We start from the raw sequence: 25,569 nt of genomic DNA, 5'->3' as shown, positions 1-25,569 counted from the left end.
TCAAATGGGTTCATAATTTACTTAAAGGTTTGACATTTACGAAATGGGACGCTATACGCTTGAACAAAATTGGGAAATATTGAAAACCTATTTCCAAAGTGGTGAGTCTTCTTCTTCTTTTCTGATTTTCACTTCGGTGATAACGTCAATAAGCAAAATTGTCGGATTTGGGGCTCAGAAAATCCACACGTTACTGTAGAGAAGCAAATGCATCCACAACGAGTCACTGTTTGGTGCGGTTTTTGGTCTGGCGGCATCATCGGGCCATTTTATTTCGAAAATGAGCGAGGTGCCGCGGTTACAGTAAATGGCGAGCGTTACCGTGACATGCTCCATGAGTTGTTTCCAAAAATTGAAGAGGATGACATGGACGACATTTGCTTTCAACAGGGCGGTGCAACTTTTAACACTGCCAAAGTTACACTCGAACTTTTGGCTAATAATAATCAGCCGAAATTCTGTTGGATTATTTTATGTGGAGAGCCGTTAACAACAAATGCTATGCGAACCATCCAGAGACGATGGATGCTTTAAAACACGATATCGAAGTTGCCATTCATGAAATTGGAGCCCAAACAATTGAAAATGTGCTTAAAAATTGGGTTGATCGAATGGCCTACTGTAAAGCCTGTCGTGGCAGTCATTTGAACGATATTATTTTTCATTCATAAATGACAATGTTCAATCTTCAAAATAAAAAAAAAAAATTTAAAAAATATTGATTAGTTTTTTTTTTTTTTTTATAGCCGATTCAAAGAGCAAATTTTACATGGCCCACCCTATATATAAGTATTCTGACATTTCAACAATCGCAATTAATTCCATATAAAAAAATCAAATTTAAATGGTCACGTATTCGCAACGACAACACTCGTAATGGGAATAAAACAAATGAACAGCATTCGAAAAAGTAATAAAAAATTGATTTATGTTTATTTAAATTACTCACGCATGCACAGCCGCACGCAACTCCATGTGTGATTTTATGAATTGGCTGTCGAATCGGAGTTTTTTAATGTCGGTGTTGTATTAACCAAACCACCTTGCCGTTGGTTTAAAATGCAACAACAGTAGCAACAGTAACAGTGGCACAATAAGCGGCAGTCGCTCAGCTTGTCAGAATTTTCAATTTACTGCAGGTGTAAATGACTGCAAACAGTCATACTTCGCACCAATACATACACGTTCTTATGCAGGCGTACTTATTTTTACAAGTATATACGTATCTAGTTGTGGGTGCGCCAAGAAATAATAATAAGCAGACACTTGCTCAGACGGCACTTACGTATGAATTTGTGTATGTATATACCTATACATATATGAAATTGCATCATAACGCAATAGCGGCGCATAAAGTCTCAGACGTAATGAATGCAAACTTACATAAATTAACATAAATTCAAACTAAATGCTTTACTAAAACCGGCGTGCGAGTTTGCGGTCACAAAACTAATCAACCTGTTTGAAATTTTTCTTGCCTTTTTGCTAACACCAGTTTTTCAACATTCAACGGGTAGAATCATGATTTTAGTCAATTTTTGTACTTAAGTATATACTATATATATTATACTATATTTGATTCTACGAGTATATCTATGGATCACACATATTTTCCCACCTTCACACGAAGTGCCGCTTATGTTCAGCAAGCATCTGTTAGTTAACAGAAAATAATAAGCCGAATTCTGTAATTCACTTCCGAATGAATCTCAAATTCACTTTAAATTTGGCGTTGGCTGTTTAATTCCACATTTCCATAATTTTCCCCGTTCAATTTCCATATTTTTGTCGTGATAACGTCTTAAAATTCGATTTAGCCGGCTGCACGCACGAGAAAATGTGTCGTTATCTTGCTCATTCGTCGTTATCTTGCTCAATCGTCGTTACCTTGCTTGAAGTGCAAGCGAACGCGCAACGAATGACAAAGAGCACAATCGGCCCCCGCATTCCGCAACGTTCAACATCTGGCTCTCTCCTACTTCAGTGAGCATATATACTATATGTATGTATATGCGTATATGATATCAAGACAAGGCCATTCAGCCCGTGAAACAATGGATTTGCTGTGTCTTCGTTTTGGTAAGCAATTTATCTCTTGTCTTGAGCCAGTGGATTCGCTACCAAGTTCGTATGATATCACACCTTTGGACTGGGGATTTGTGGCGGTATGTAAAGTCTAAATGCTTTGTGGATAAACCAGACACTGATTGAGGCATTGGAAGCCAACATTACTAAAGTTATTCACTAGATACCGACCAAACTCCTCCAGCGAGTCATTTAAAATTGGTGTTACAGATGGCCGAATTACGGCGCAGTTGCGGCCAACATTCGAAAGGGATTATGGGTGTTTGGCCGAACTCTTCCTCCTATTTTTGGCGTGCGTCTTGATGTTGTTCCACAAATGGAGGGACCTACAGTTTCAAGCCAACTCCGAACGGCAGATATTTTTATGAGGAACTTTTTCATGGCAGAAATACACTAGGAGGTTTGCCATTGCCTGCCTAGGGCCGACAGCTATTATTCATTTTGGTGTTCCACCGAGATTCGAACCTACGTTCTCTCTGAACTCCGAATGGTAGTCACGCATCCATTCGGCTATGGCGGCTTCCGAGAGGGATTATATTTAAAAGATAAATGCCATGAATGGTTCTACACAAAAATAATGAAGATTGCCCAATCAATTTGAATTTTCGTTGTTTTACTTCAGTTTAAAATCCGATACCTCTAAATTGATCACCTTTTATATGTATGTATATCACAAAATCTTTTTCTAATAATTATAAAACTAATTGCAAATACTATATATAATTCTTACACCAATTCAGTCACATTTAATGTATTAGAACGGTCCGTCAGAAAATCACTCGTTTTTAGATTAATTTTAATATTCACTTGCAATCGAATTGCGAGGCCTATCTGGATATTTGAAAGTTATGTCATGTGCATGAGCTCCTCCTTTTCTATGTTAAGATATTTTCTGACGCCTTGAGTTGTACCTATGTATATGAACCCTGTCATGTTGTAAAACAACCTTGTAATGTTTGGAGCTGTATTGGCGTTTTGCCTAACAGTATTTAGGCACAGCCATGCTTACTAGTAATAATAGCCTCAACAGGTGCTAATTGATGTTGTCCTACATTTCATGTTGCGTCATGCGATATAGTTGCGATGCGATGTGATGTTATGTCACGAAGTGATGTCATTTCATGGATGCAATGCATAGTGAAATATTTATAATTATAATATTGTTAGTTTGTCCTATTTAATATATCAAATCAGTCTATGTTTAACCTAAGAACAGAAACTATATTTGGCTTATAGCTTATTTTGTTATATAAAAATACTTACATATCGCACCCTAAATACAAAAGGGTCACAACTCAAAATGTACTTCTGCTCAAATATGGACGAGACGTTATCAATAAAACGATCCGCGGATGACATATGGCAAAAATAATTTTTTTGTTTTTTGGTAGGACTGTTATAAGCTTACATGGCAAATTTCAGCGTGATATGTCACATAGTTTGTTTTCTGTGCTACTGTAAAAAAGTCAAGCTCGAGTGTGGAAAATTTTGAGTTGTGACCCTTTTGTATTTAGGGTGCGATATATTGATTTTTGAGTCATGGCAAATTCTATTCAAATGTGTTATATATTTAATGAACTTCTGCATTCTGGGCCTTGAACAAGGCATAGCTTTTGTCTAAAAAGTCTTGGTATTAATTACTTCAACAAACAAGTAAACCCGCTATCTACATTTACAATAGTGGTTTTTAATCGATTAGTATTTATTAATAAATACATTTGAATTAAATAAATGCCAGCGAATTAGCGCATATGAAATGGAATATATGAGTAAGAACGCACAAGCAAATGATAAAATCGTTTAACTAACAAACGAAAAACTGTGTCGCAAATAAATTTTGTTCAATCAACACAATATCAGCCAATTAAATACGCATTTAAATATATGCCACAGTGTGCACGTAAGTACTCGGATATTTATTTCACACCCAATCATTTTGTGTGTATTTGTGCTGTTGTAAACGCATTATAAGATATTCTACATTGATGTTGATATATATATGGCATATATGTATGTATTTGCTGTTGTTGAGTTACATAGCTCTATTTAATGAGTTGCCACTTAGCTTGCCAATTAACTGTTACTGATTGAATATAACGTCAGAAATGCAGTTAATCCATTTTAATAATAAATTGATAGTGCGCTCAATTAAGATTGGGGAAACCACAGTACCTAAGTGGAAGAATGGATAAAAAGAAAACGAAGAAAAATCAGTGATCACTTTGCGCGGCAATTAATTTACGCAATTTTAGTTCAAAAACAATCAGTGCGATGAGTGGGTTTACCGAAAATTGGTGTCAAATTTCGCGCACGTCATGTGAAAATAAAAAGGTTATTTTGGGGGATTTTAGGCACCTTATTTGATGATTCCGATGTTAAATAGTATAACAATTACATATATACAGTCTATTACAGTACAAGGTGGTAATCATCCGTTTTTATTTTTGAATAACTTTTTTTTGAAAAGTAAACCGTTATAACCGTTTGCATTCTATAAGAAACCGGATAAGCAAATAAAAAAATGCTACGTGGACAGTGTTCAAGTAGCCGATTAGCTCTATTAGAAAAAAAAGACGTCAACGAAAATGCATTTAAGGCTTTGACTAGATGCAGGGGGGAAACTAGTGAAATGGCCAAACCTGGTAATCTTGGTCACTGGCTACTCTGCAGCAGAATTTTGCACGCTCATTTCACACCTTTTTCCACACTCTTGCAATCAGTCGTTGTTCAAACGGCAACGAAATGAGTGAAGACTGCATTGATTTTTTCCTATATCATCAACACAATCTCGGGTTTTTCATAAAAAAATCGCTTGCATTACCCACATTACTTCAGCCAATCAGCTGATTCTTTCAAATTCGCTAAGAGCCAATTAATGATCTGATATTGGTTACACCTTCGGAATTTTTTTCACCATGACTTAAAAATTGTAAACTTTAAGAAACTGGCTGGATATTATTTTTTAGATACCAAAAATATTGTTTAAGAAAAGCGTTCAAAGTCTCAAAATAGCAACGAATGAAGTCTTGTGCAAATTAAGTTTACTTTTTTCTTACTGCAGACCGAAATACCGTAACCCAATTTGTTTTTGATACATGGCTATATATACTGAACGGATTATAAGTAAACTTAAATTTACACGTAGACTCTTTTTAATCTACGAGTTTATCTCCATCTAACGTGGAGTGATATTTTCGTTCTAGACATGAAATGTCGACTGTGTGTGTGAGAGCAAGAGGATTTTTGATTTCGTCATCGGCTTTTGAAATGTACCCTTTGTAGCTGAACACCATACATTCATTTTAACTTTATAATGGAGCAGTGCAATCCACTTTGTAGTATAATTTCAATCCTAGGTCACTAAACTTAAATCAGTGCTACTCTGTTACTAACCATTCGTCTCACAAACTACAAATTAAAAATAAGTATATTTTTATATTTCCTTTTTTTATTTCAAACTAATGAGTATAATTTACGAGAAGTGTTATATTATTTCTATTTAACTATTGGGTATGGGTATAAGTTTCCGTCCTTTCTTGGCCAAAGTTACGAATTATTTAAACAATTAAATAGTACATGATATTATGTGATGTATGTACCATTGGAAAAGACAACTTTACTCCATCTTTCAATCAACATACGCATTCCTCTAATGAAAATTCGAATTATTTTGATTTGATCCATTCATTGAGCCAGTAAGAAGTGAACAGCTCTGCAATAAGGGCTGACAGCATTGATTGGAACAGATGGTAATCCGAAGGTGCAATGACTGGGGAATACGACGTGGGGGTTAAGATTTCTCAATTCAGTCCCTCTAAATATTCCGGGACCGATTTAGCAACGCGTGGCCTGGCGTTGTCATGCAGCAAAATCAGTTTGTCATGTCACCGTCCCATTCCGCCGCTTTTCTTTGAGAGCTCGATTCACATGCATTAGCTGCGGTCGGTAACGATCGCCAGTGATGGTTTCAGACGGTTTGAGGAGTTCATAAAAGATGCACAACATAACCTTTGAAGCATGAATATTTTTTCTCGCTGTTGATGGACCTAGTTCGCCTGGCAGGCTCCACCATTTTTGACGCTTGGGATTATCATAATAGATCCATTTTTCATCGGCAATGACGATGCGATGCAGAAATCGTTTTCTTTTCTGCCATGCAAGAAGCATCCCAAACGTCTGTCAATATCCCTGTATTTCAATTGAGGTGACACCCAGTTACATGCATTCTGGACCATTCCATCGCGTGTAAACGTTTACCGACGGTTGATCTGTCAACATCCAACTCTTTGGACATACCATCACAGGTTCGACATGCGTCTTCATCCAGTGATTGTTGTAGTTGAGTATCTTCGAATTTTTTCGGTGCCCCTTCGCAATCTTTATCACTCACGTCGAAATTGCCACTTTGGAAGTGTGGAAACCACTCTTTACAAGTTGTATTTGATACAGCGTGATTTCTGATTATTATGATTACTGATCCCGCAAATGCTGTTTTTTCGGGACGAAAGATAAAAAATGATCTTTACGTTTCAAACAAATGTCAACTACTGCGATCGAGACCTCACATATACACCTTCAAACAGCTGTATATTACTAGGACGATCACAAAAATAGTATCAACAGCGGCACCTCTTTTACGAGGGTGGAAACTTATTTATTTTTATTTATAATTGGCGCGTACACCCTTTTTTGGTGTTTGGCCGAACTCCTCCTCTTATTATTGGTGTGCCTCCTGATGTTAATCCACAAATGGAGGGTCCTACAGTATTAAGCCGATTCCGAACGGCAGAAATTTTTTTATGAGGAGCTTTTTCATGGCAGAAATACACTCGGAGGTTTGCCATTGCCTGCCGAGTGGCGACCGCTATTAGAAAAATGTTTTTTCTTAATTTTGGTGTTTCACCAAGATTCGAACCTACGTTCTCTCTGTGAATTCCGAATGGTAGTCACGCACCAACCTATTCGGCTACGGCGGCCGCCTGGTGGAAACTTATTAGCATACCCAATATTTGTTAGCGAGGTAGGGTGACGGGAATTTGTCGAATTCTCAAAACTGTAGGCGAGTGTTGTCTATTACGAATGTTTTGTGATCCAGGGTTTATGTAGATTTACGCTTCATTACCCCATATAAGCTTGAGACTTAACAAATTTATTTACAACTTTTTGGCAGGAATGTAAATGAAGTAAAAATTTAAAAATTATAAGATGATAGGTGAACTTTCCTGATTTGACGAAAGCCATATTCATAATTCATCTCCAAAAGCCTGACGCTTATAATATCTTAAATATTTAATAATATTTAACATTTAACTTTATTACTATTTAATAATAATAATAATAATTAATAAATTAAGTTGAGTTAAGAATATGCAGATAAATAGTGGGGATATAATCTTTTTACCTCAAATAGTGGTATGCAAGGACACAAAAGCTGAATTATTTAATCAACTTAGCACTTTCTACTTATAAGACACTAAATTCTAGAATTTCAAAGCTACTATCCAATAAAATGGACTATTCACAGCTGCACTTAAGAAACGATCTATAATAAATTTTGAAATAAACCATCAAATAATGAAGCAATGAATTTAATTTTCAAATGTTGAAAATTCAGAGTTTATTATTTACCATTACTAATTTCATATACAAATAAATGAAAAATCGTACAAATAAGTGCACCCCTAATGAGATATTAGCTGAGAACGCACTTTTTGAACTGCTACTTTATTTTAACTGTCTGTCCTACTAAATATTTTCGGCAATGAGGAAAAGTTTAGTCTCAACGCCTCATTTTTTAAACGTCGTTTTAGCCCACTCACTGACCAATACTTAAATTATTTAATTGGATCAGCGTCCATAACCAGCCATTAAATCTTCGAACAATAGTTTGCGTTGTTTGTTGAACCAGAAAACTATAACAAAAGCACCGACATCATTAGAGTGGTTGAGCTATGAATAATGGTTTTTGCTGCGCTTGACCAAAGACTTACAGTAACAAGAACGAGTTTAATGGTGTTTACATTATCTATAACATTAAAATGCCATTAACGTGTTTAATGCCGCTTTTAATTCAATATTTCATATGAAAACATAATCAAATGCGCAACTATAAATCAAACTACTGCAAATGAAGCGATGGAGTGTGACAACAAGAGCAATAAAATCCCACGAATATGGTAAATTAAAATATGGAAATGTGGAAAATTTAAATAAATAAGAAAAATTTAAATCATTAAATTCAGCCTATCTATTTTTATGACTTACATATTATTTGCAATTTGAGTAAGAATATTTATGACGATAATCAACGAAAATTTGTTGTGAACGAACTAAAATAGCACAGGAACCCACGTATGATATCTTAAAAAGTTAGGCAATACTGTTACCACTACTTTCGAAATTATAAAATAAAATTTGTATACCCAAAAAAAACTATTGGAAACCCTTCAAGCCTAACACGTGCAAATTTCTTATTAGACTTTGGATAGAATATATGTACATATGTATGCAGTGGCTAGATATAGTAGAGGCTAAAGCACATTTACATACATTTACAATGAAAAGACTTACCGTCTATTTATTGCGTACCTTGCACTTATAGCACCATTGTTGCCTGGTTTAATATTTTATTCACATTCACTATTCACTATTTCCAACCACAAATGACGTCACTTAGACGATATTAGTTGGCAGCAGTAAAACAAAAGAAGTCTGTAACAATAATATTAATAAATATTTCGAAAACCACATCACAACCGGTTCTATTTTACTCACGCTAATAACAACTGCAATTTATTCATGCAATCTATACGAGTAAATTCTGTATGCATGTGTGCATATACAAATATATTTTCTACACATCAACTTTGAATTAGATTGCCTGATCGTGGGAATCTTTCTTGGTCATGAGTGCACGGCTTCGATGAGTAGATAATTTTGTCAAATGGACCCAGATATACTTGTCAATGTATACGGAGCGACGCTCGCAATCGAATGATGATGAGAGGATGTGGAGGGGGTACAGATACCTACTCTTTCACTCCGCAAAGCGCTTAACGGCTAAGTTCACCTGTTTATAGTATGATTAAATTAATAAACGTCTAAGATTAGACTGAAAGCTATGATTGGTCCAAGCATATACATAAAATATATACGAAAAAGTATTGATTGCAATGGTTTTATAAAAAAATCATAGCTTTAAGCCAAAGAATTAGTTGTAATAGGAAAATAACTATTAAATGATTGGCAGAGCTCCTACTCGAATCTGTTTCCACAAATGAGGAGACTTACAGTATTATGTTGTCTCAGGACGGCTGATGATTTTCTTTATTAGGAGATTTTTCATGGCAGAAATACACTCGGAGGTTTGACATTATCTGCCGAGAGGTGACCGCTATAAGAAAAACTTGTTGCATCAGTTGTTGTTTCATACTCGGAGATTCGAACTCGGGCACTACCGAATGCCAATCCATTTATTTTTTTACAACTCTTTATACTTATAAACATTTATTTATTTCTAGAGCACTTTTCTGAAAAATTTGGTTTGGTTGGGTATTGGTTCGAAACCCTGGGTACGAAATACCGATAGATAGAAAACAAATTTGTCTAATGGCGATCGTCCCTCGGCAGACAATATCAAACCTCCGAGTGTACTCTTATTTTTGCCATAATCTCCTATGAAATGTCTAATATTTATTTAAAAAGTCCTAGTAAAAGTCCAAGTCCAAATCCAAAGAATCAAATACCATTTTCACTATACGCGTATACCAACTTTTCGCCTTTTCATTTATTTTTTACATTAATAAACTCTAAACCATTATAAGGCATCTGTATTTGAGAGCAAAATTATGTAATGTCTAAAAAAGCAGATTCCTTTAAAAGATTTATAAGTCAGCAATCCAACTCACCAAGGCGCATCCCTTTCAAGGCATTGAAGCCTCGATTCCTGAAGTTTGTAGGATCGTTGAACTCGCATCTGAGGTTGGAATTAGATTTAAATGTAACAATTTAAAAAACCGGAAAACGCGCTAGTTATTAACTTTTTTGTGAAGAAAATATTTATATGGTACATATCCGCTCATCTATACTCATATATGTCTCTACGTCGCAATAATGCAAATGTTAATTTATGATTTAGATCTCAGATTTGTGTTCATTGCCACCTGAAACCTCTTGGAACCATATTTTATTAAAATGGGTCCCTCTATATTGTATCAATTCAAATCTCAGATTTGAGTTCATCAACACTATAATCTTCACGAACCGAAGCATGAGCAAAATTTGTGAATTACAAAAAAATTCCACTGAAAGCATAAAATATGCTTATTATTTTTACGTAACAAAATGTCTCTTAAATCATTATTATTGTTCAAATAAACACAGAGCCAAATATTTACACATATATTTTTATTTTTTCCACCCCCTCTTAGCAGTGCGTTTGAGAAACTTCAGTTCAAAAGAAGCAACCCACGGCAGACAGTCACAGACCAGATTTTTCATTTAATTAATCGTTCATTTAATCAATTTGGCTTTCATTCAGCCATTCGTTGGTCGTCTGACCTTTGCCGTGTACATCCATATTTAATATTCAATTTTGATATCATCACACTTCATTGCGTAAATAGCAGCCAACATTTAATGCCACTGAGTAAACATTAAGTACAGTAAATGGGGCAACATCAAAAGCCCCAGTTTGTTTTACTGTATATCTCCCTTCAATATTTCTGTGCTCTGCGGCATGCAAATTATACAGACGTTGTCATCATTCTGAGATTCAGCTACCCAAATCCCCTGCGCTGAGAGTTGTTGGAATCGTTTCCACAATGGCAATGGCGCTTCACTTTATGATTTTGTTTTATTGTCGAAATTGGTATTGTTCTGATTTTTAAATTTATTGTTGTTGCTGTTTTGGTTTTTGTTGCTGCTTTCATTGTTCGTTCTTTGTCAAAGTGTTTTTGCCATTGTTGAAGCCGCATTAATGTCTATCTTCCTGCCATCATACCTTGCAACATGCTGTTGCAAGCATTACAGCTGTGAGTCTGTTGGCTTTTTTGATACCGACATTGACTTCCACAGCTTTGGGCGCACCGTTGCTGCTATCGCTTTTATTCTTGTCCGTGTTGATGTTGTTTTAGTTGACTTTTGACATGTTCAAGTGCGATACCTAGTCGAATAGTGCAGAAACAAAGCAAAATTAAATCACCTAAAAATGTATTATTTCTATGGCTTTGTAACCAACGAAGCTGTTCCGTTTAGATAGTAAAGGCTAGAGGGAAAATTGTTAGGGGCGAATTTTGAGCAAAATTTTGGAAATTCTAAAACAATTGTAGTTTTGTTGTAATTGCTACAACAACGTATAGAACTTTTTGCGTATGTAAAACTTGTTTGTAGTTGTCGCTGGCGCTGGTCTGGCTAGTCTATGAATGGCACTGTGGCTGACAAGATGTCAAATGAATTTCGATTAAGGATTTGCCAAACGAAATACAGAAGGCGAATTCTTTGAGAGATTTTTTTTTATTTAATACCACAAAGTCGCTTAGATTATTCTTTTTTAATATTTAGTATCTCAATTAATAATAATCAATTAGTTCTTTGCACTTTCCTCTTTAACTTAAGTACAGCCAATGGAAAAATTAAACATACTATTACAAGTACAGTGTAGCTTCTCCTAACATATAGCTCTAGCATTTTTCCTATACCAAGTCTTAGGTATCGGGACATATTACCCTCTCTTGAGTGGACGCCTGTCTTGGGAGACAAAAAGTTACAGAGGGTGAGTGTCCGCCCAAAGGAGGTTTCACTTTGTAATATTTCAATATGAAATTAATACATGTGGTTCAGTAACTATTAAATATTTTAATTCGAGAATATGCCTCTGGACGAAGGTTGCTATGGCCACACGAGTAGTATGAAATGCTAAAGTTGGAGGGCCCCATAAGTTAATGCTTGCTAAAATCTAAACTAGGACCAACTAAATCAGGCACAAACCATTCTGTGATAAATCACAAAACTTTTACCTATATGCAAGTCTTATTTATCTCATCCTCAATTTTTCGTCTAATGCTCATTAACAAAAAAATAATAAAATAATAATAAATAATAAAAAATAATAACAACAAAAGACTAATTACTGCTCTATCTTCCCCCCCTTCTTTCAGGTAAGTCATCCGCATTTATCGCAGCAATGAAGTTAAAATAATATAAATATTTAAACAGAGCGTCTTCGACATACTCCTGAAAAATTGAAAGGTAACTGTAGTACCTTTGGCTAAAACAAAACTGTGTGGAGTTGGTAAACTCGAATTCGAGATACTACATCGCAGCTTTAGAGTGCGTTAAACTTTATGAAAAGTTTAATAACCCTACGAGAAACCGACCGAACATCGATTTCTAAGGCCGAACCGAAACTCAAGTGAACAAACTCAGTGGCCAAACAACCACGGACTTTTTTAAAAATCCACTATTTAAAAAAACAAAAACATTAATTTGAGTTCACAGCAAATTCTTATGCTTGTGAAAATAGCGAAAGCAAATGTATTTTCACATCTGGGAATTATTTACTACTCATCGTTGAATAATTTTATATTGTAATGAATAAATAAATGAATGAAAGGGAAGATTTGCACTTCGACTGTACGATCTTTTGTGCCCTCTACCCATTACAATACTTCATCAAAACTTAGCAACACCGTTAATAAATATAAAGCTGACCTCCTGCACTGAACAAACTCGATGAGAGTACATGGATATTCAGAAGCAATTTTTTTTTCATCAGAAACTGTGGGCCACAGATGGGTACTGGTATCAAAGTATTTACAGCTTTTTGGCGCAGATACTTATTACGATAAGTACCCAATTCATACAAACTATGTATAAGTAAATTGCAATCGTGTACACGCCAAAGGCTATTTCTAATTTTTACTGAAGAATTACGAATAAAGAAATTTTCGGCCAAAATTTGTTTTTTTTTTTTGCTAACACCGCGCAAAAACCGAACAGAGTTTTTGTGGGCGTACATAGACGAAGCCGAAGTTCGGTCGTTCTCTACTTCTTACTCTTTCGCTAAGTTCAAAATATTCAATATATTCACACTTTTTATATCCACGCGTACTACTCTACGCAAGAAAATGGTATATTTATTCACATAACGGTTGTACTTATACAAGAATGATAGAAACAAGATTGCGCCCATCAAGAGTGCGTGACGTCACGTTTGCTGAGTTGTGCAGTGTTGCCAACCATTTGCTCTTCGCAATAAATTTAATGCTTTTTTATACCCAAAATGCGAAAATTTTTAAGTTTCGTGTTTGTTTCTTTTTTTTTAATTCAAATCTACCGAAACTGGAAGTTAAAAAAAACTATATTATTACACAAAAGAAGGTTAAAAAAGGTCACACTGAGAAGATTTTAGTTCTAATGAAAATTTGCTGACTCATAAAATTTGATAATTTGAAAGTGCAAATTTAATTTTTGGCTCCATTTAAGGTTATGCAAGAATATTAAATCTTCTTCTCTCAACTCTTCTTAAGATTGAATACCTTTTTACATATTTTAAACTTTGAACTTACTCAATGCGAACTAAAATCATAGAGTTGTAATCGTTTCTTCCGGTCATCAATTCTTAGTGAGACATAGGGCATTAAGAGGTGTATTCATAGTAAAAATAAGCAAAAAAATGCTAAAGAAAAATACTAGTTACATAACCTCAATATAACAAAAAATTCGTTCTCCCAACAAAAAAGATTCTCTTAACAAAAAACGCATAAATAAAATTGTACATAACCATAACACAAAAAAATCCACATTTTAAAGACAATTTGTCACGCATACAAAGTTCTTTAAGTAATTCAATAAAAATTTGGTATTTTATTTTCTTTAAATGGGCATTTTAGTGCGTTTTTATATCCAAAGCTAGGCAACATTGAATGCTGAAAACAGAAGAACACCAACAACAACTGCAATCGCGGGCTACCATATGTTAAAAAAAGTTAAGCTTATTAAACTGAGTGAAATATTGAACTAATTTAAAAAAAATGTATGTTTTACAAAATTATAAACATTACTTTTAATTAGAACAGTCTAGAAAAATGGCATGAAGAAAGAACTAAAACAAAAAAACAAAATGCTAAATCAAGTTGCGACAATCGTAATCTGGCCATACTGGGGCTAAAACCACTTAACTCGTTGTCAAATTCGCTGAACGCGAAGTGACGGTACCACGATAGGTGCCATCTCATTATTCTTTCCATCATGATACTTATATATATGTTACGGCATAAATTAATCGAGATAGATATAGACATACATATATTTAAAAACCGAAATACAACACAAGTAGAATTTTGAAAATGGGCCTTGCCATGTCGACATAAATTTTATCGAGATCAGACAAAATAAAGGCAAAGGGGTGAAAGCTAAAATCTGACGGTATGAAAACCCTCACGGTCGACGCTGATGTGATGAACAAACAACCCCATTCTCGTACATTTATGCAATAAAGCCAAATCCTATTGGTGTCGAAGGAGTGGGCTTACGTTTTGAAAAACTAGTACTCCCAAGTATTCTTCCCTTCCCTCTCTTATTTATTTATAATTCCAACTTTGCTCTAACTTCGTCAACTTTTCCAAATAAATGGCAGGTCGCAAATGTTATTCTGGATTTTGGATTGGATCAATTTAGAAAAAAAATACAAATACATACATAAATGTTTTTTGATAATTTAAATGTCTTTCATTTTTAAATTATGACGTGTGAAGTGAAATTAAAAAAAATTTGCCCTGTCGTAAAAAAATTACTAACTTATTTTCATACTTTGGACTGGGAATTAATAAAAAATGTTGTAAGGGCTATTAAGTAATTCTGGTTTTTGAAATTGAGCAAATACCACACCAACACAAGCCCGATAAGATGCGACCCATATGCCATTTATTAACTGATGTGATCATTACGCCTCTGTGGCTTAAAAATTTAGTACTTTATATGAGAAACTAATGGAACAAAAGTATACACCTAAGTAATATGCCATTTTTTATATTATTCAGTGGAAAATTTTGAGTTCAGCCACATGGGGGCTCCAGCTGCCACGTAGCTTATAATGGGCTGAAGATTGGCTTAAACTGCTAACGGTAACAGTTTATTTCACTCGTAAAGTGAAAAATGTGAAATCAAGTAAAATAAAATGTGCACTCGGAGTAAATAATTTCGTGAGCCGGTTGAAAATTTAAGGCATGTGTAAGTTCTTAAAGCATGTAAGTTCTTAAAATAGTGAGCAAATTAACAAATCGATTAAGTATAAATGAACTCATATCCCTCATTAGTTACTAAGATTTTGGCAATTTTGAGATTGAGATTTTATTGTTATATGATGGGTGTGGTTATTATCCGATATTTTTCACTTCCAGGACTCACCTCTCTTACGTCATAGTTATTGAAATAAGTTATTTGATGATGTAAGTTATTGCTAAATAATTGATTTTCAGTTAGGCAATACTTTCGCTGAAGAATGATGATTTAATGCAGATGTTTAACAGCCTTCAAGTAAAGTAAATTATAAGTAGAAATGTATAACAATAATCGCAAACATTTGAGTCTTTCTAATTTGCTACTCAAATATATTTCCTTAAATTTATAACAAATTGAAATTAGTTCAGATTTTTCAAAAATTGTGTAAATAGTAGTTTATCTTTATTTTAAATTGTACCATCCCCCAGTAATTTATTTTGCTGAAATTGGTTGTCCCGAAAATATGTTTTCCAAACATTAAAAACTCATAAATGTCGTAATTTATAGCAGCGACATATGCGGCTATGTCGTACCACAACCCAGCCGTTGTCCTTTTTCATACATTTGTGGCAGTGGTAGACGGGAGACGCCGCAGCATATGTGGCAACATGCCACAAAACGGAAGCGGAAACGGACAGTAACTGTCAAGACATATGTGGAAGCAGGGAAATATATGAACGTAAAAAATAATTGCAAACACAGGCGCGCTAAAAAGGCGCCAGTTACATGTGTTTTGATAATCTGTGCTTGGAACTGGGCGCATGCTATAAAGGGTGTGATATTAAGGGGTTAGGGGTAGTCAGAGGCCCGAAAAAATGATGATTTTCACGATTTTTTTTTTTTGCTACTTAATTAATTTATTTAACAAAAATAAAAACATAGCATAAAAACATCATGTTTTAACTTGACTTCACCAAAGTTTCAAAAAAAATATTAAAATTAATTGCAAAAGTTATCGCTGTTTGTGTGAAGCCCGTTTCTCCAGAAGTCCCTTGCGGTGAACATCACAAGTCCTTGCAGATTCATCTATATTAAAACCAATCGGATGAGAAAAATTATTTTTATTGATAGATAATCTCGAGCCGGATAGAAGCTTTTTTTTCAAAATGAACAAAATGGCGGCCTCAGAAAATTTTTTCCAGATTTTAGAAAAAAAAACCAACAGTTAATTGTTAAAAAAAATCGAAATTTAAAAAAAAAAAAAATCCTTCGATCAGACACAAGTTTTTTATGTTTTTCAAAAGCTGTATAAATTTTATTGAAATCTACGTAGCGGTTTTTAAGTTACAGTGTTCACCAGTTTGAAAAACATAGTTTTGAGAAAAACGCATTTAAAGTTTTGCTATCGGCTCCGGAGCGGCCGAGCGCCCTTTGTTAATTGTTGAATAACTTGAAAAGTATTTGTCGGATTCACTTCAAATTTTTACACAATATTTTTAAAACATTATACTTTAAGAAAATGCAAAAAAAAATCGATTTTTTGAAAATTCTGACTACCCCTAACCCCTTAAGACCGCCTCTTTCGAGAAATGATAAAATAATGCAATGTTATTATTATTATAAAAAATAAATTAATATTTGCAAAGCTCAGATTTTCTCTTAAATACTTTTGTATTGAACTAAACAAAAAAATTAATTAAATAATTAGCGCGTACACTTCCGTTAGGTGTGTGGCCGCGCTTCTCCTCCTATTTGTGGCATGCGTCTTGATATTGTTTCACAAATAGAGGGACCTACAGTTTTAAGCCGACTTCAAACAGCAAATGGTGTTTTATGAGGAACTTTTTCATAGCAGAAGTACACTCGGTTTCGTCATTGCCTGAAGAGGGGCGACCGTTATTAGAAAAAACGTTTTCTATCATTTTGCGATAAATGGCTTTTTAAGAACACTAGTATTTTGGTGAAATTTCCTATGCCAGTCGAAGGCAGTTTGGCATCGTAATGCCTTTAGTTTAGGGAATGTTATCTAGTTCTTAACAACACCTTTCGTTTCAAAACAACCGAAAGAAATAATGTAATCTTTCATGACTGTATCTCAATTTTCACATATGATAGCTGTCAAACGACTCAAAGTATGTTCCAAAAGTTTAAAGGTGGTCTTAATGAGGCACCCTATTCTTCAAATATGTATGTACAAGCAAATAGGTAAAAATCAACGCATTACATACATATATACCTAAACATACACTAGCATGAGTTTTCATAGTAGACAATATGCTAGTCTGACCGTAAAATTTAAAAGCCAGATTTGACGGTAACTAAGTGAGCAGCCTTTAAGTGAGCAAGGACAATATACGTAGAACAAAGTAAAGCCGGCTACTCCATTTTCTGCGCCTCTTCCATTAGTAAGTTAGTTGGCTGGTAAAGTACTTAGAAAATGAATACAAAACGAACACACAAAAATTAGCAGTAACAATATTGAGGCCAATGGCCAATATGAGAAGCGGCTCGTGAATGAAAACAAGCATGCATGCATAGGTTTACTTACATATGTGCCGATGCATTTAGTGTGTACATTATACCTTTAGCCATGCATATGTATACGTAAGTAGATATGCTTGCCCATGGGTGGATGTAACATGTTAGCGTGACACAACATATAGAAAAACACATATAACAGAAATAATTGCGCAACTTCCATGAAACAATTTAAAAAAAAAATTCCAAGGCCTCGGGAAATGGGCAATGCCTGGAAGAGAGAAAAAGTAATGGGAGAGTTCAAACAATTTTACTGTTCTGCTTGTATTGCTTTTTGCTATCAATTCAGATGTGCAGTGTCGCAATAACTATTAGGGTAGCACACGACCCCATTGCAGACCACTGGGCTATGTCTAAGACTCGGTGCTGTATTTTTGGCAAATAAAGCTTTCGTCTCTGTGCTACCCACCAGTTTACTTAATTTGATTTCATTGGAACGAGTTGCACTAAAAGTATAGGGATTTTTATTCCCGGTATACATACATACATACATAGTATCGATGTGCATACAAACTAGTTGTTTCATGGTCATTTACGTATTCATTCAAATGCTTTTTCTGCACAAATGTACCCAAATCGAAAACGGAAGCGGGCTACATTATGGCACCTCCGTTTCGCATATTGTAGAAGTAGTGTTGTATTGTGGCGCAACTTACAGAAACTTTGTTGGCCGCAGCAAATGGGGCATGTATTTGTTGCATAGTCTCTCAGTTGCATGTGTTTAAGTAAACAGGTACAAGACACTTTTTGATGAGGTCAGTGCTTTTTGTGCCCAGGTATTGCACTTATTACTAAATAGCGAAATAGATAAATTTTTGCGGTCATTGCCAGCATTGTGACATTGACATTCTTCTAATGCGGCATGCAACAAACCACAAAGTGCATAACATATATAAAGTCCATATAAGGAATGTGTATTTGAATAAAAGGTTCTTCAACGAAATGAAAGCTGGACTGAATTTCCAGAGTTGGCAAAGAAACTAGTGTAAACCATAAAGATAACAGAATGCACCTACACTTATACACGACAGTTGGTTCTACGTTACCGGAACGACCCGGCCAAGAACTGATGGGGAATGTTTATGGTTTTACAACGTCAACAACGACAATACTTATATACAAATAGCCTAATGTACAAATCAATATAATACAACCAACTTTATTCTTATTCTTTATTATTGGGGTGGGTCAAAGTTGAATGATCTTACAAGCAGAATGGAAAATATGGATAAGTGAGGTAGTGCAGCGTTTGTTCACCCTGTATAATTAAAAATAAAATAAAACTCCGACATCTATAGTAGTTTAGAGCTAAGCTTCGAGCTTGTTCTAAATTCCTAATATAGCCGCCCTAATATATACGTTTATCTATGTATACAAGAATATAAATATTAATATATTTATATGCGCATGTATGTTTGTACACTGGCTAGCATAGCTGGAAACATGGCGATTTTTTTAAATACTTACAAAGTTTTTCGAGTAAAAATTAAAAAAAAATATTTACTGACTACCAGAAGTAAAGCGTTTGACGAACTGAGTTCCTGTGTTGAAGGTTCCAAAACTTGGGATCGATTCCAGATGAGAATCCACAAGCGTATCAGGGTGGGTGCAGACATTCCCCATGAAGTTTTCAGATTCAGCGAAGAAAGCTTCATTGTTAGCAAACGACGTGAGCTGCAACCAAACACAACACTTTTAAAAAATCTTCCTACTCTATTGGAAGTCTTGAATTTAAGAAATATTCTGAAGCGACGTAAATAATAAATATGAAATGAATTTGCCTTCTTGGTTGGCGGCGTAACTACTTAAGCGATTTCGGCAGACTTTAACAAAGCGCGTCAGTGAAGCTAAGCCCTTTTCCACCTTTCCAACGCAAAGGAGGTCTTCCCCTTCTTCTACCACCAACTCCTGATGCCGTAACTCTCAGAGCTGAACTACATAACTTGGGGCCGCTGGATCTTTATTCCCTGCAATATATCTTTGTCGTCGTAAAGCTATACAGCTCATTGTTGGGTACTCACTGTCGCCAAGGACTCAAAAGTGCATACTCTTATGTATAACACAGGACAGGAATTTAGTTTTGCTAATGGGAACATACGAGAAAGTGACCAATACAGTCGTTACTACTGGACCACGGTAAAAAAGTGGTATGAAGTAGTTGAAGTATGTAGAAGAGTTAGCTCGTTTTTAGACGTTTTACCCTTTTTAGCTGAGGGTTTTCATTATGTTTCTCTATTCCAATGCGTTCACTTAAAATAGTTACTGATACGTCCGGTAGACCCAGGAATGAAGATGAAGTATAGAAGGGGAAGTAGTAGAGCTGGATGTAAGCGATTTACTGCGAGGTTAACACCAATAACTTTGAAAGCAAGCTTACTTAAACAGTTTTCTTACCACTGTTGAGCTGTTTTCTGTTAGAAAAATTTGTTAATATTAATTTATAGCAGAGATGCTCAGCAAACAAACTACAATGAACCGATTTCATTTCGTTAACGAGTATAAATAACTTTGCTTCAAAGTATAATTAATGGAAAAAATCTAATCGTTAACGTTGATGCTCTCAAAGGTGTGATGTGTTTGCAGATCGTATTGGTTTTTCATATATCGTCCCCTCAGTATTAAAATAGCCTATACATTTTTTGATGTTTTGAGAAAATGAATTTCAATCTTTTGTCGAAAGTAGCTCTCACTAAAATCTCGTTATGTCTGTAAATACTTTAATATTTATTGACTGACGTTTTGACCCACTTCGTGGAACTAGAATTTGACAAAATTTTGACCACATATAAAATCGACGATGGAGAATCCAAAAATTCAATAAAAAAATAATAGCCTATGAGCACATAGGCTATTGTTATACTAAGGGGACGATATCTTCTGACTGCTGACTGCTGACAGCTAAAACGATTTTTTTTGCTGTATTGCTCTTTTTCTGTCACATGAAATAAATTTTTAGATTAAAAAGTTTAAAATTTACATGAACATTTTTTGAATTTTTCTAAATTTTGAAAAAAGTTAGAAGGTGTCATGTGAAACCCAATCCTCTCATTCTGCGACGAAACCGTCAGTTTGATAACGCTGAACATTCTTTTCGACTTCCTTAGAAACGGAGGCGAGTTCAGTGAAGTCAAGGAACAACTAAAAGTTTTGAACCCTACACTTTTTATTTTTTGGGCTGTTCGTGCCACTCCTGGAATCTTTGCGCCAAAGCCACTGCAAAAGAGCTTCCTCTGGAAACCTATCCATACATTGGTTTTCTGTCCAAGCAGCAGTTGAATGTATTTTGGAGGAATGAACCGCTTTACAAGATTATTTCACTTTTTTTACATTTGAACAAAAAACGAACATAATAACAGCAATGTAAATGAGCGATGTGAACAAAGCGTACCTAATTTTTGTATTCTAAATATATTCTTAATACAATTAACCAAATGAACAAAGCATTTCATAATAATTCAAAAAATATGGAAGAAGAAAATGTAGTGAAGTTCTGCCCTTTAATGATAGATAAAAACAAAAACATTTTTGGATCAATGGGTTCGTAAATAAGCATAATTGTCAATTTTGGAGTGAAGATCAGCCAGAAGAATTGCAAGAGCTACCAATGTATCCAGAAAAGGTCACAGTTTGGTGCGGTTTATGGGCTGGAGGTATCATTGGACCGTACTTCTTCAAAGATGCTGCGAATCGTAAGGTAACTGTGAATGGTGAGCGCTACCGTGAAATGATATCCAACTTTTTTTTGCCCAAAATGCAAGAGCTTGACTTGCATGACATGTGGTTTCAGCAAGACGGTGCCACATGCCACACAGCACGCGTAACAATGGACTTGTTGAGAGGCAAGTTCGGTGAACATTTTATTTCACGTTCGGGACCTGTCAATTGGCCACCCAGATCGTACGAGATAACGCCTTTAGATTATTTTTGTGGGGCTATATTAAAGCTCATGTCTATTCAGACAAGCCTGCTTCAATTAACGCATTGGAAGACAACATTAAAGCATTTATATGTGAGGTGCCGGCCGAAACATTGGAAAGAGTATGCCAAAATTGGACTAAGCGGATGGACCATTTTATGCGCAGTCGCGGTCAACATTTGTACTGCAGTTTGCATTTGTTTGACTGTACTATTGAGTTAAATAAAAATTTCATGCATTTTTCTGAATTTTACGTGTGTTTTTTTTTTAAACTTTCCTATAGCTCTTAAAAAATCACCCTTTATATACCCTTAAGTTGCTATTTGCTGCTTTTGTCCGATCTATGATTTATTAGAATATGCCGTGTTATTTGCTGTTATTTGGAGACCTTACCGTCAATTTTGTATTGATTGAATTGAGTATAAAAAGTTGTACTTAAGTATACTGTCTCTTCCTAGAACTTCTCTGATCCGTCCCTTCATATGAATTCCGCTTAGTCCTGATTAAGTCTAAACAGCTAGAAAGTGGATCGATTCGTCGCTATCTTTTTTGTTTATATTATCAAGGGGGAAATGGATTGTTCGTCTCTTTTAGAAAGAATTAACTTTTCGGTCCCTACTGGGTTTTTACGTACTTTAAATATCCACGCCATTTGAATACATTCAGAACTAACGGCAAAGGCATTGCAGGCATATGCCTTTATTGTTCTGGTATAGTGGTACCAGTACTGTACTTCAAAATTCTTTAAATTGAAACACCCCACCGATAAAGCCTTATTTGTATTGCAACTGAAATTCACAGGAATGAATGAACTCCGATATTAATAACAGCAGTTTAGTATTAATAAGGTAACAAAAAACCAAACCTGAAAACATAAAATAAATAATGTTTAACAAAATTGATGGAAAAATTTAACAAAACAGATAAAAATTTCCTGAATGTGAAATCACAAAATTGTATTTTCTACACCAAGGTGTTAAATTATTGACTACATAAATTCACAACTCTTTAGATTTCCTCGTTGCCACCTTTAGAAAGAATATTGAATTATTTTATTTAATTTATGTGCATATTTTGCTTCCGTGTGCCTGCACATATCTGTCAGACCGAAAATTGACATTTGCTGACAGGCACTCAGACGTACGAGTACAATACAAAATGATAATGTGCAATATGCACTACTTCCTTCATTGCTTATGGATACTTGTGCACTAAACTAAAAGTTTCACACGAACGTCCAGACAAGGTATGCACATACATACATATGTATGCATGTAAGTACATATGTTGCAAATAAACTGAGGCAACTGTCTGGCATGCGAAGGGAATACTCGAATAATATTGACAACTCGCTGACAGTTTCGCTAACTGAGAAATGGTAGAGACGATTGGGTAAACAGACAGCTGCATAGAGAGACATGCAAGTAGATAGACGGCAGAGATAGACAAAAAGACAGTCAGCATTAAGGACACGATAGTATTGGAAGGCAGGAATAGATTGAGTTTGCAATTGAAAATGAGCGGGCAGGAATAAAATACCAACTGTAGTTTTAATGAATGTGTGGCAGCAGATGTAGTTAATGCCAACCCGGATTTAAACTTCATTTAGCTAAAATGCGATAGGAAAACTTTTATTGAAGCATCAACAGGGATGAATGAAAATAAAATGTACGCACATATGTATGTGTTCACGAGATCGCATGTGTGTTCTTAAGAATGAAATACTTACGTAGGTGGTTGAACAAAATCAATCAAGACCACCCACGTACACACAGTCATGCATATACCGTATTTGTACATATAGTACATGTGGCTAGAAATAGCTAAGCACTTTGAATCTACTAACACATATATTTAATAGCCACAGTGAGAACGAAAGAACCCCATCGTAAGCATTTATGACCGCACGTGATCTCGAAATGTACCATTTTACCCTCCGGTAACGAAGTAAAAACAGCTACTCGAACTAGCCAATCTCGTTTGCTCTAATTATTATGTGGCAAAAAGATTGGGATGTGGCCGGTATTAAATAGCATAAAGAGGAAAAATTAGAGATAGCTATTACAACAACATTTTCCCTCATTTTGTACATTTGCACATACATATATATGTATACTTTATTGTACTCAGAGTACTCGGTGTGCTTTGTTACATTTGACGGGAATAAGTTTGTTGACATGATGATTTTTTTGTTTCATCATATCAAAAGAAGGTGTACACCACAAATTGACAAGTCTTGACTATTTATTTATTAATTTTTTAATTTCAGGTTTTTTTATTAAACTATAGTTAATATTAAGGTAAAAACCATACAACGAAAAGTTTCCAACTTGGCACAAAATTAATAAAAACTCGGCGGCGAAAATCATCAAAATTTCAAACTTTTTAATTAAAATTTGTGAAAAAATTTCGAGCATGCAGTTTTGTAGACCACTGAGTTTTGTTCCAGCAAAGTGCAAGTTTCAAGTGGCTGAAAAATTACGTAGATTTTGGGTTTTTTTCCTGCTGGTGAGGTTAGGTGTTATCCTCCATTTAAAAAGCATTCGAGCATTCGCTATTGGAGGAAAACACCTAATATCGTCAACAGGAAAAATTGTGAAAAATCAACGATATCTATCGAATCGCTCAAAATGACGCACAGTACAACGTAAGTTGTGACCACAATTATAAGCGCGCTCCGAATTCGTAAAAATTTATGTTTACTTTATTTCCATTTAATACAGAAAAGGTATGAAATATAGTATGTAAATATTGACTCATTCTAAGGCGTACGCCTCACGGGCACGGTAATACTAAATATTTTCCGATTTTAATGGAATTTGATTTACAAATTTGTCTTATCGATAAAAGAAAAATTTGAATTATGGGGAAGATTGACCAACTTTCGCGCCGACCACCTGCACAAAATAAGTTAATAAGTTAGATTGAATGAGCTAATGAAATATTTATTCAAATTTCATTACAAAAATTAATTGCGAACTCGTCTTGGAATATGTTTATGGGAGATGTCACCAGAACTTTCGCCCAATCTCCACTTTTGTTCCTTTTAACTGCAACTTTACACCTGACTGCAACCATAACAGCTGTTTTTTTTCAAAAACTTTTTTCGAAACCAATTTTAATGACACTAATATCTAAGTAAAGAGGGACTCAAAGCTTGAGATATTTCGTAAAAACGTATTTATAGTTTAGTTGATTCATGTTAAAGAATAAAAGTATTCCGTTCGGACATAGATTATTTGTGTTACGGAGCTGTGTCAATATATAGCGTCTGCTGTTGCCTCTGCTAATCCGTAAGATGCCATCTTTGCTACGATAAAGACGAATCAGTACGTTAACAAATTGATGATGATGCTAAAAAATTCGTGTTAACTCCATATAATCAAATCACGGCAGGGACGAAATATATAATTAGAAAAATTTACGAATTTTAAGCAAATTTTGGACAAATTTTATATATTTTTATACATTTTAGTACGTTTCTATTATTTTTGACAGTTGCCTGTTTCTGCAGGCTTGAATTGGGTCACCATTTTCAAACTAGAAGAGTTCTAGAGATTATTGGGGCTTTTTCAATCGTTTATCTTGCCCAGAATGAAACACCTATTCTATAACTATAAATCATGGACAAAACTTATAAGCTTAGAGCATATGCAAAGTTTTTTTCTGGCAAATCCGATTATAATAAAAATAACAAGACTTTATTATGCTTACCAGAAACATGAACATCTAGAAATCAAAGTGCTGGAAAATCAGTTTTAGAAAGCTTGTTTTTTTTCGTGAACCCAGAAATTTTGGTCTCTGATATA

The 25,569-nt window shown here is 34.8% G+C and overlaps 1 protein-coding gene across 5 annotated transcripts in view; it reads left to right on the top strand.

The window, feature by feature from the left end:
- The window catches only part of LOC129243074 (uncharacterized), a 436,614-nt gene that overhangs the window by 301,715 nt on the left and 109,330 nt on the right, over positions 1–25,569 (top strand). The gene's annotated exons all lie outside the window — the stretch shown is intronic.

Source organism: Anastrepha obliqua, chromosome 3 (assembly GCF_027943255.1).
Source record: "Anastrepha obliqua isolate idAnaObli1 chromosome 3, idAnaObli1_1.0, whole genome shotgun sequence".
Classification (NCBI taxonomy): Eukaryota; Metazoa; Arthropoda; class Insecta; order Diptera; family Tephritidae; genus Anastrepha; species Anastrepha obliqua.
The sequence above is the reverse complement of the archived record's forward strand: the minus strand, read 5'-3'. Positions and strand labels throughout refer to the sequence as shown.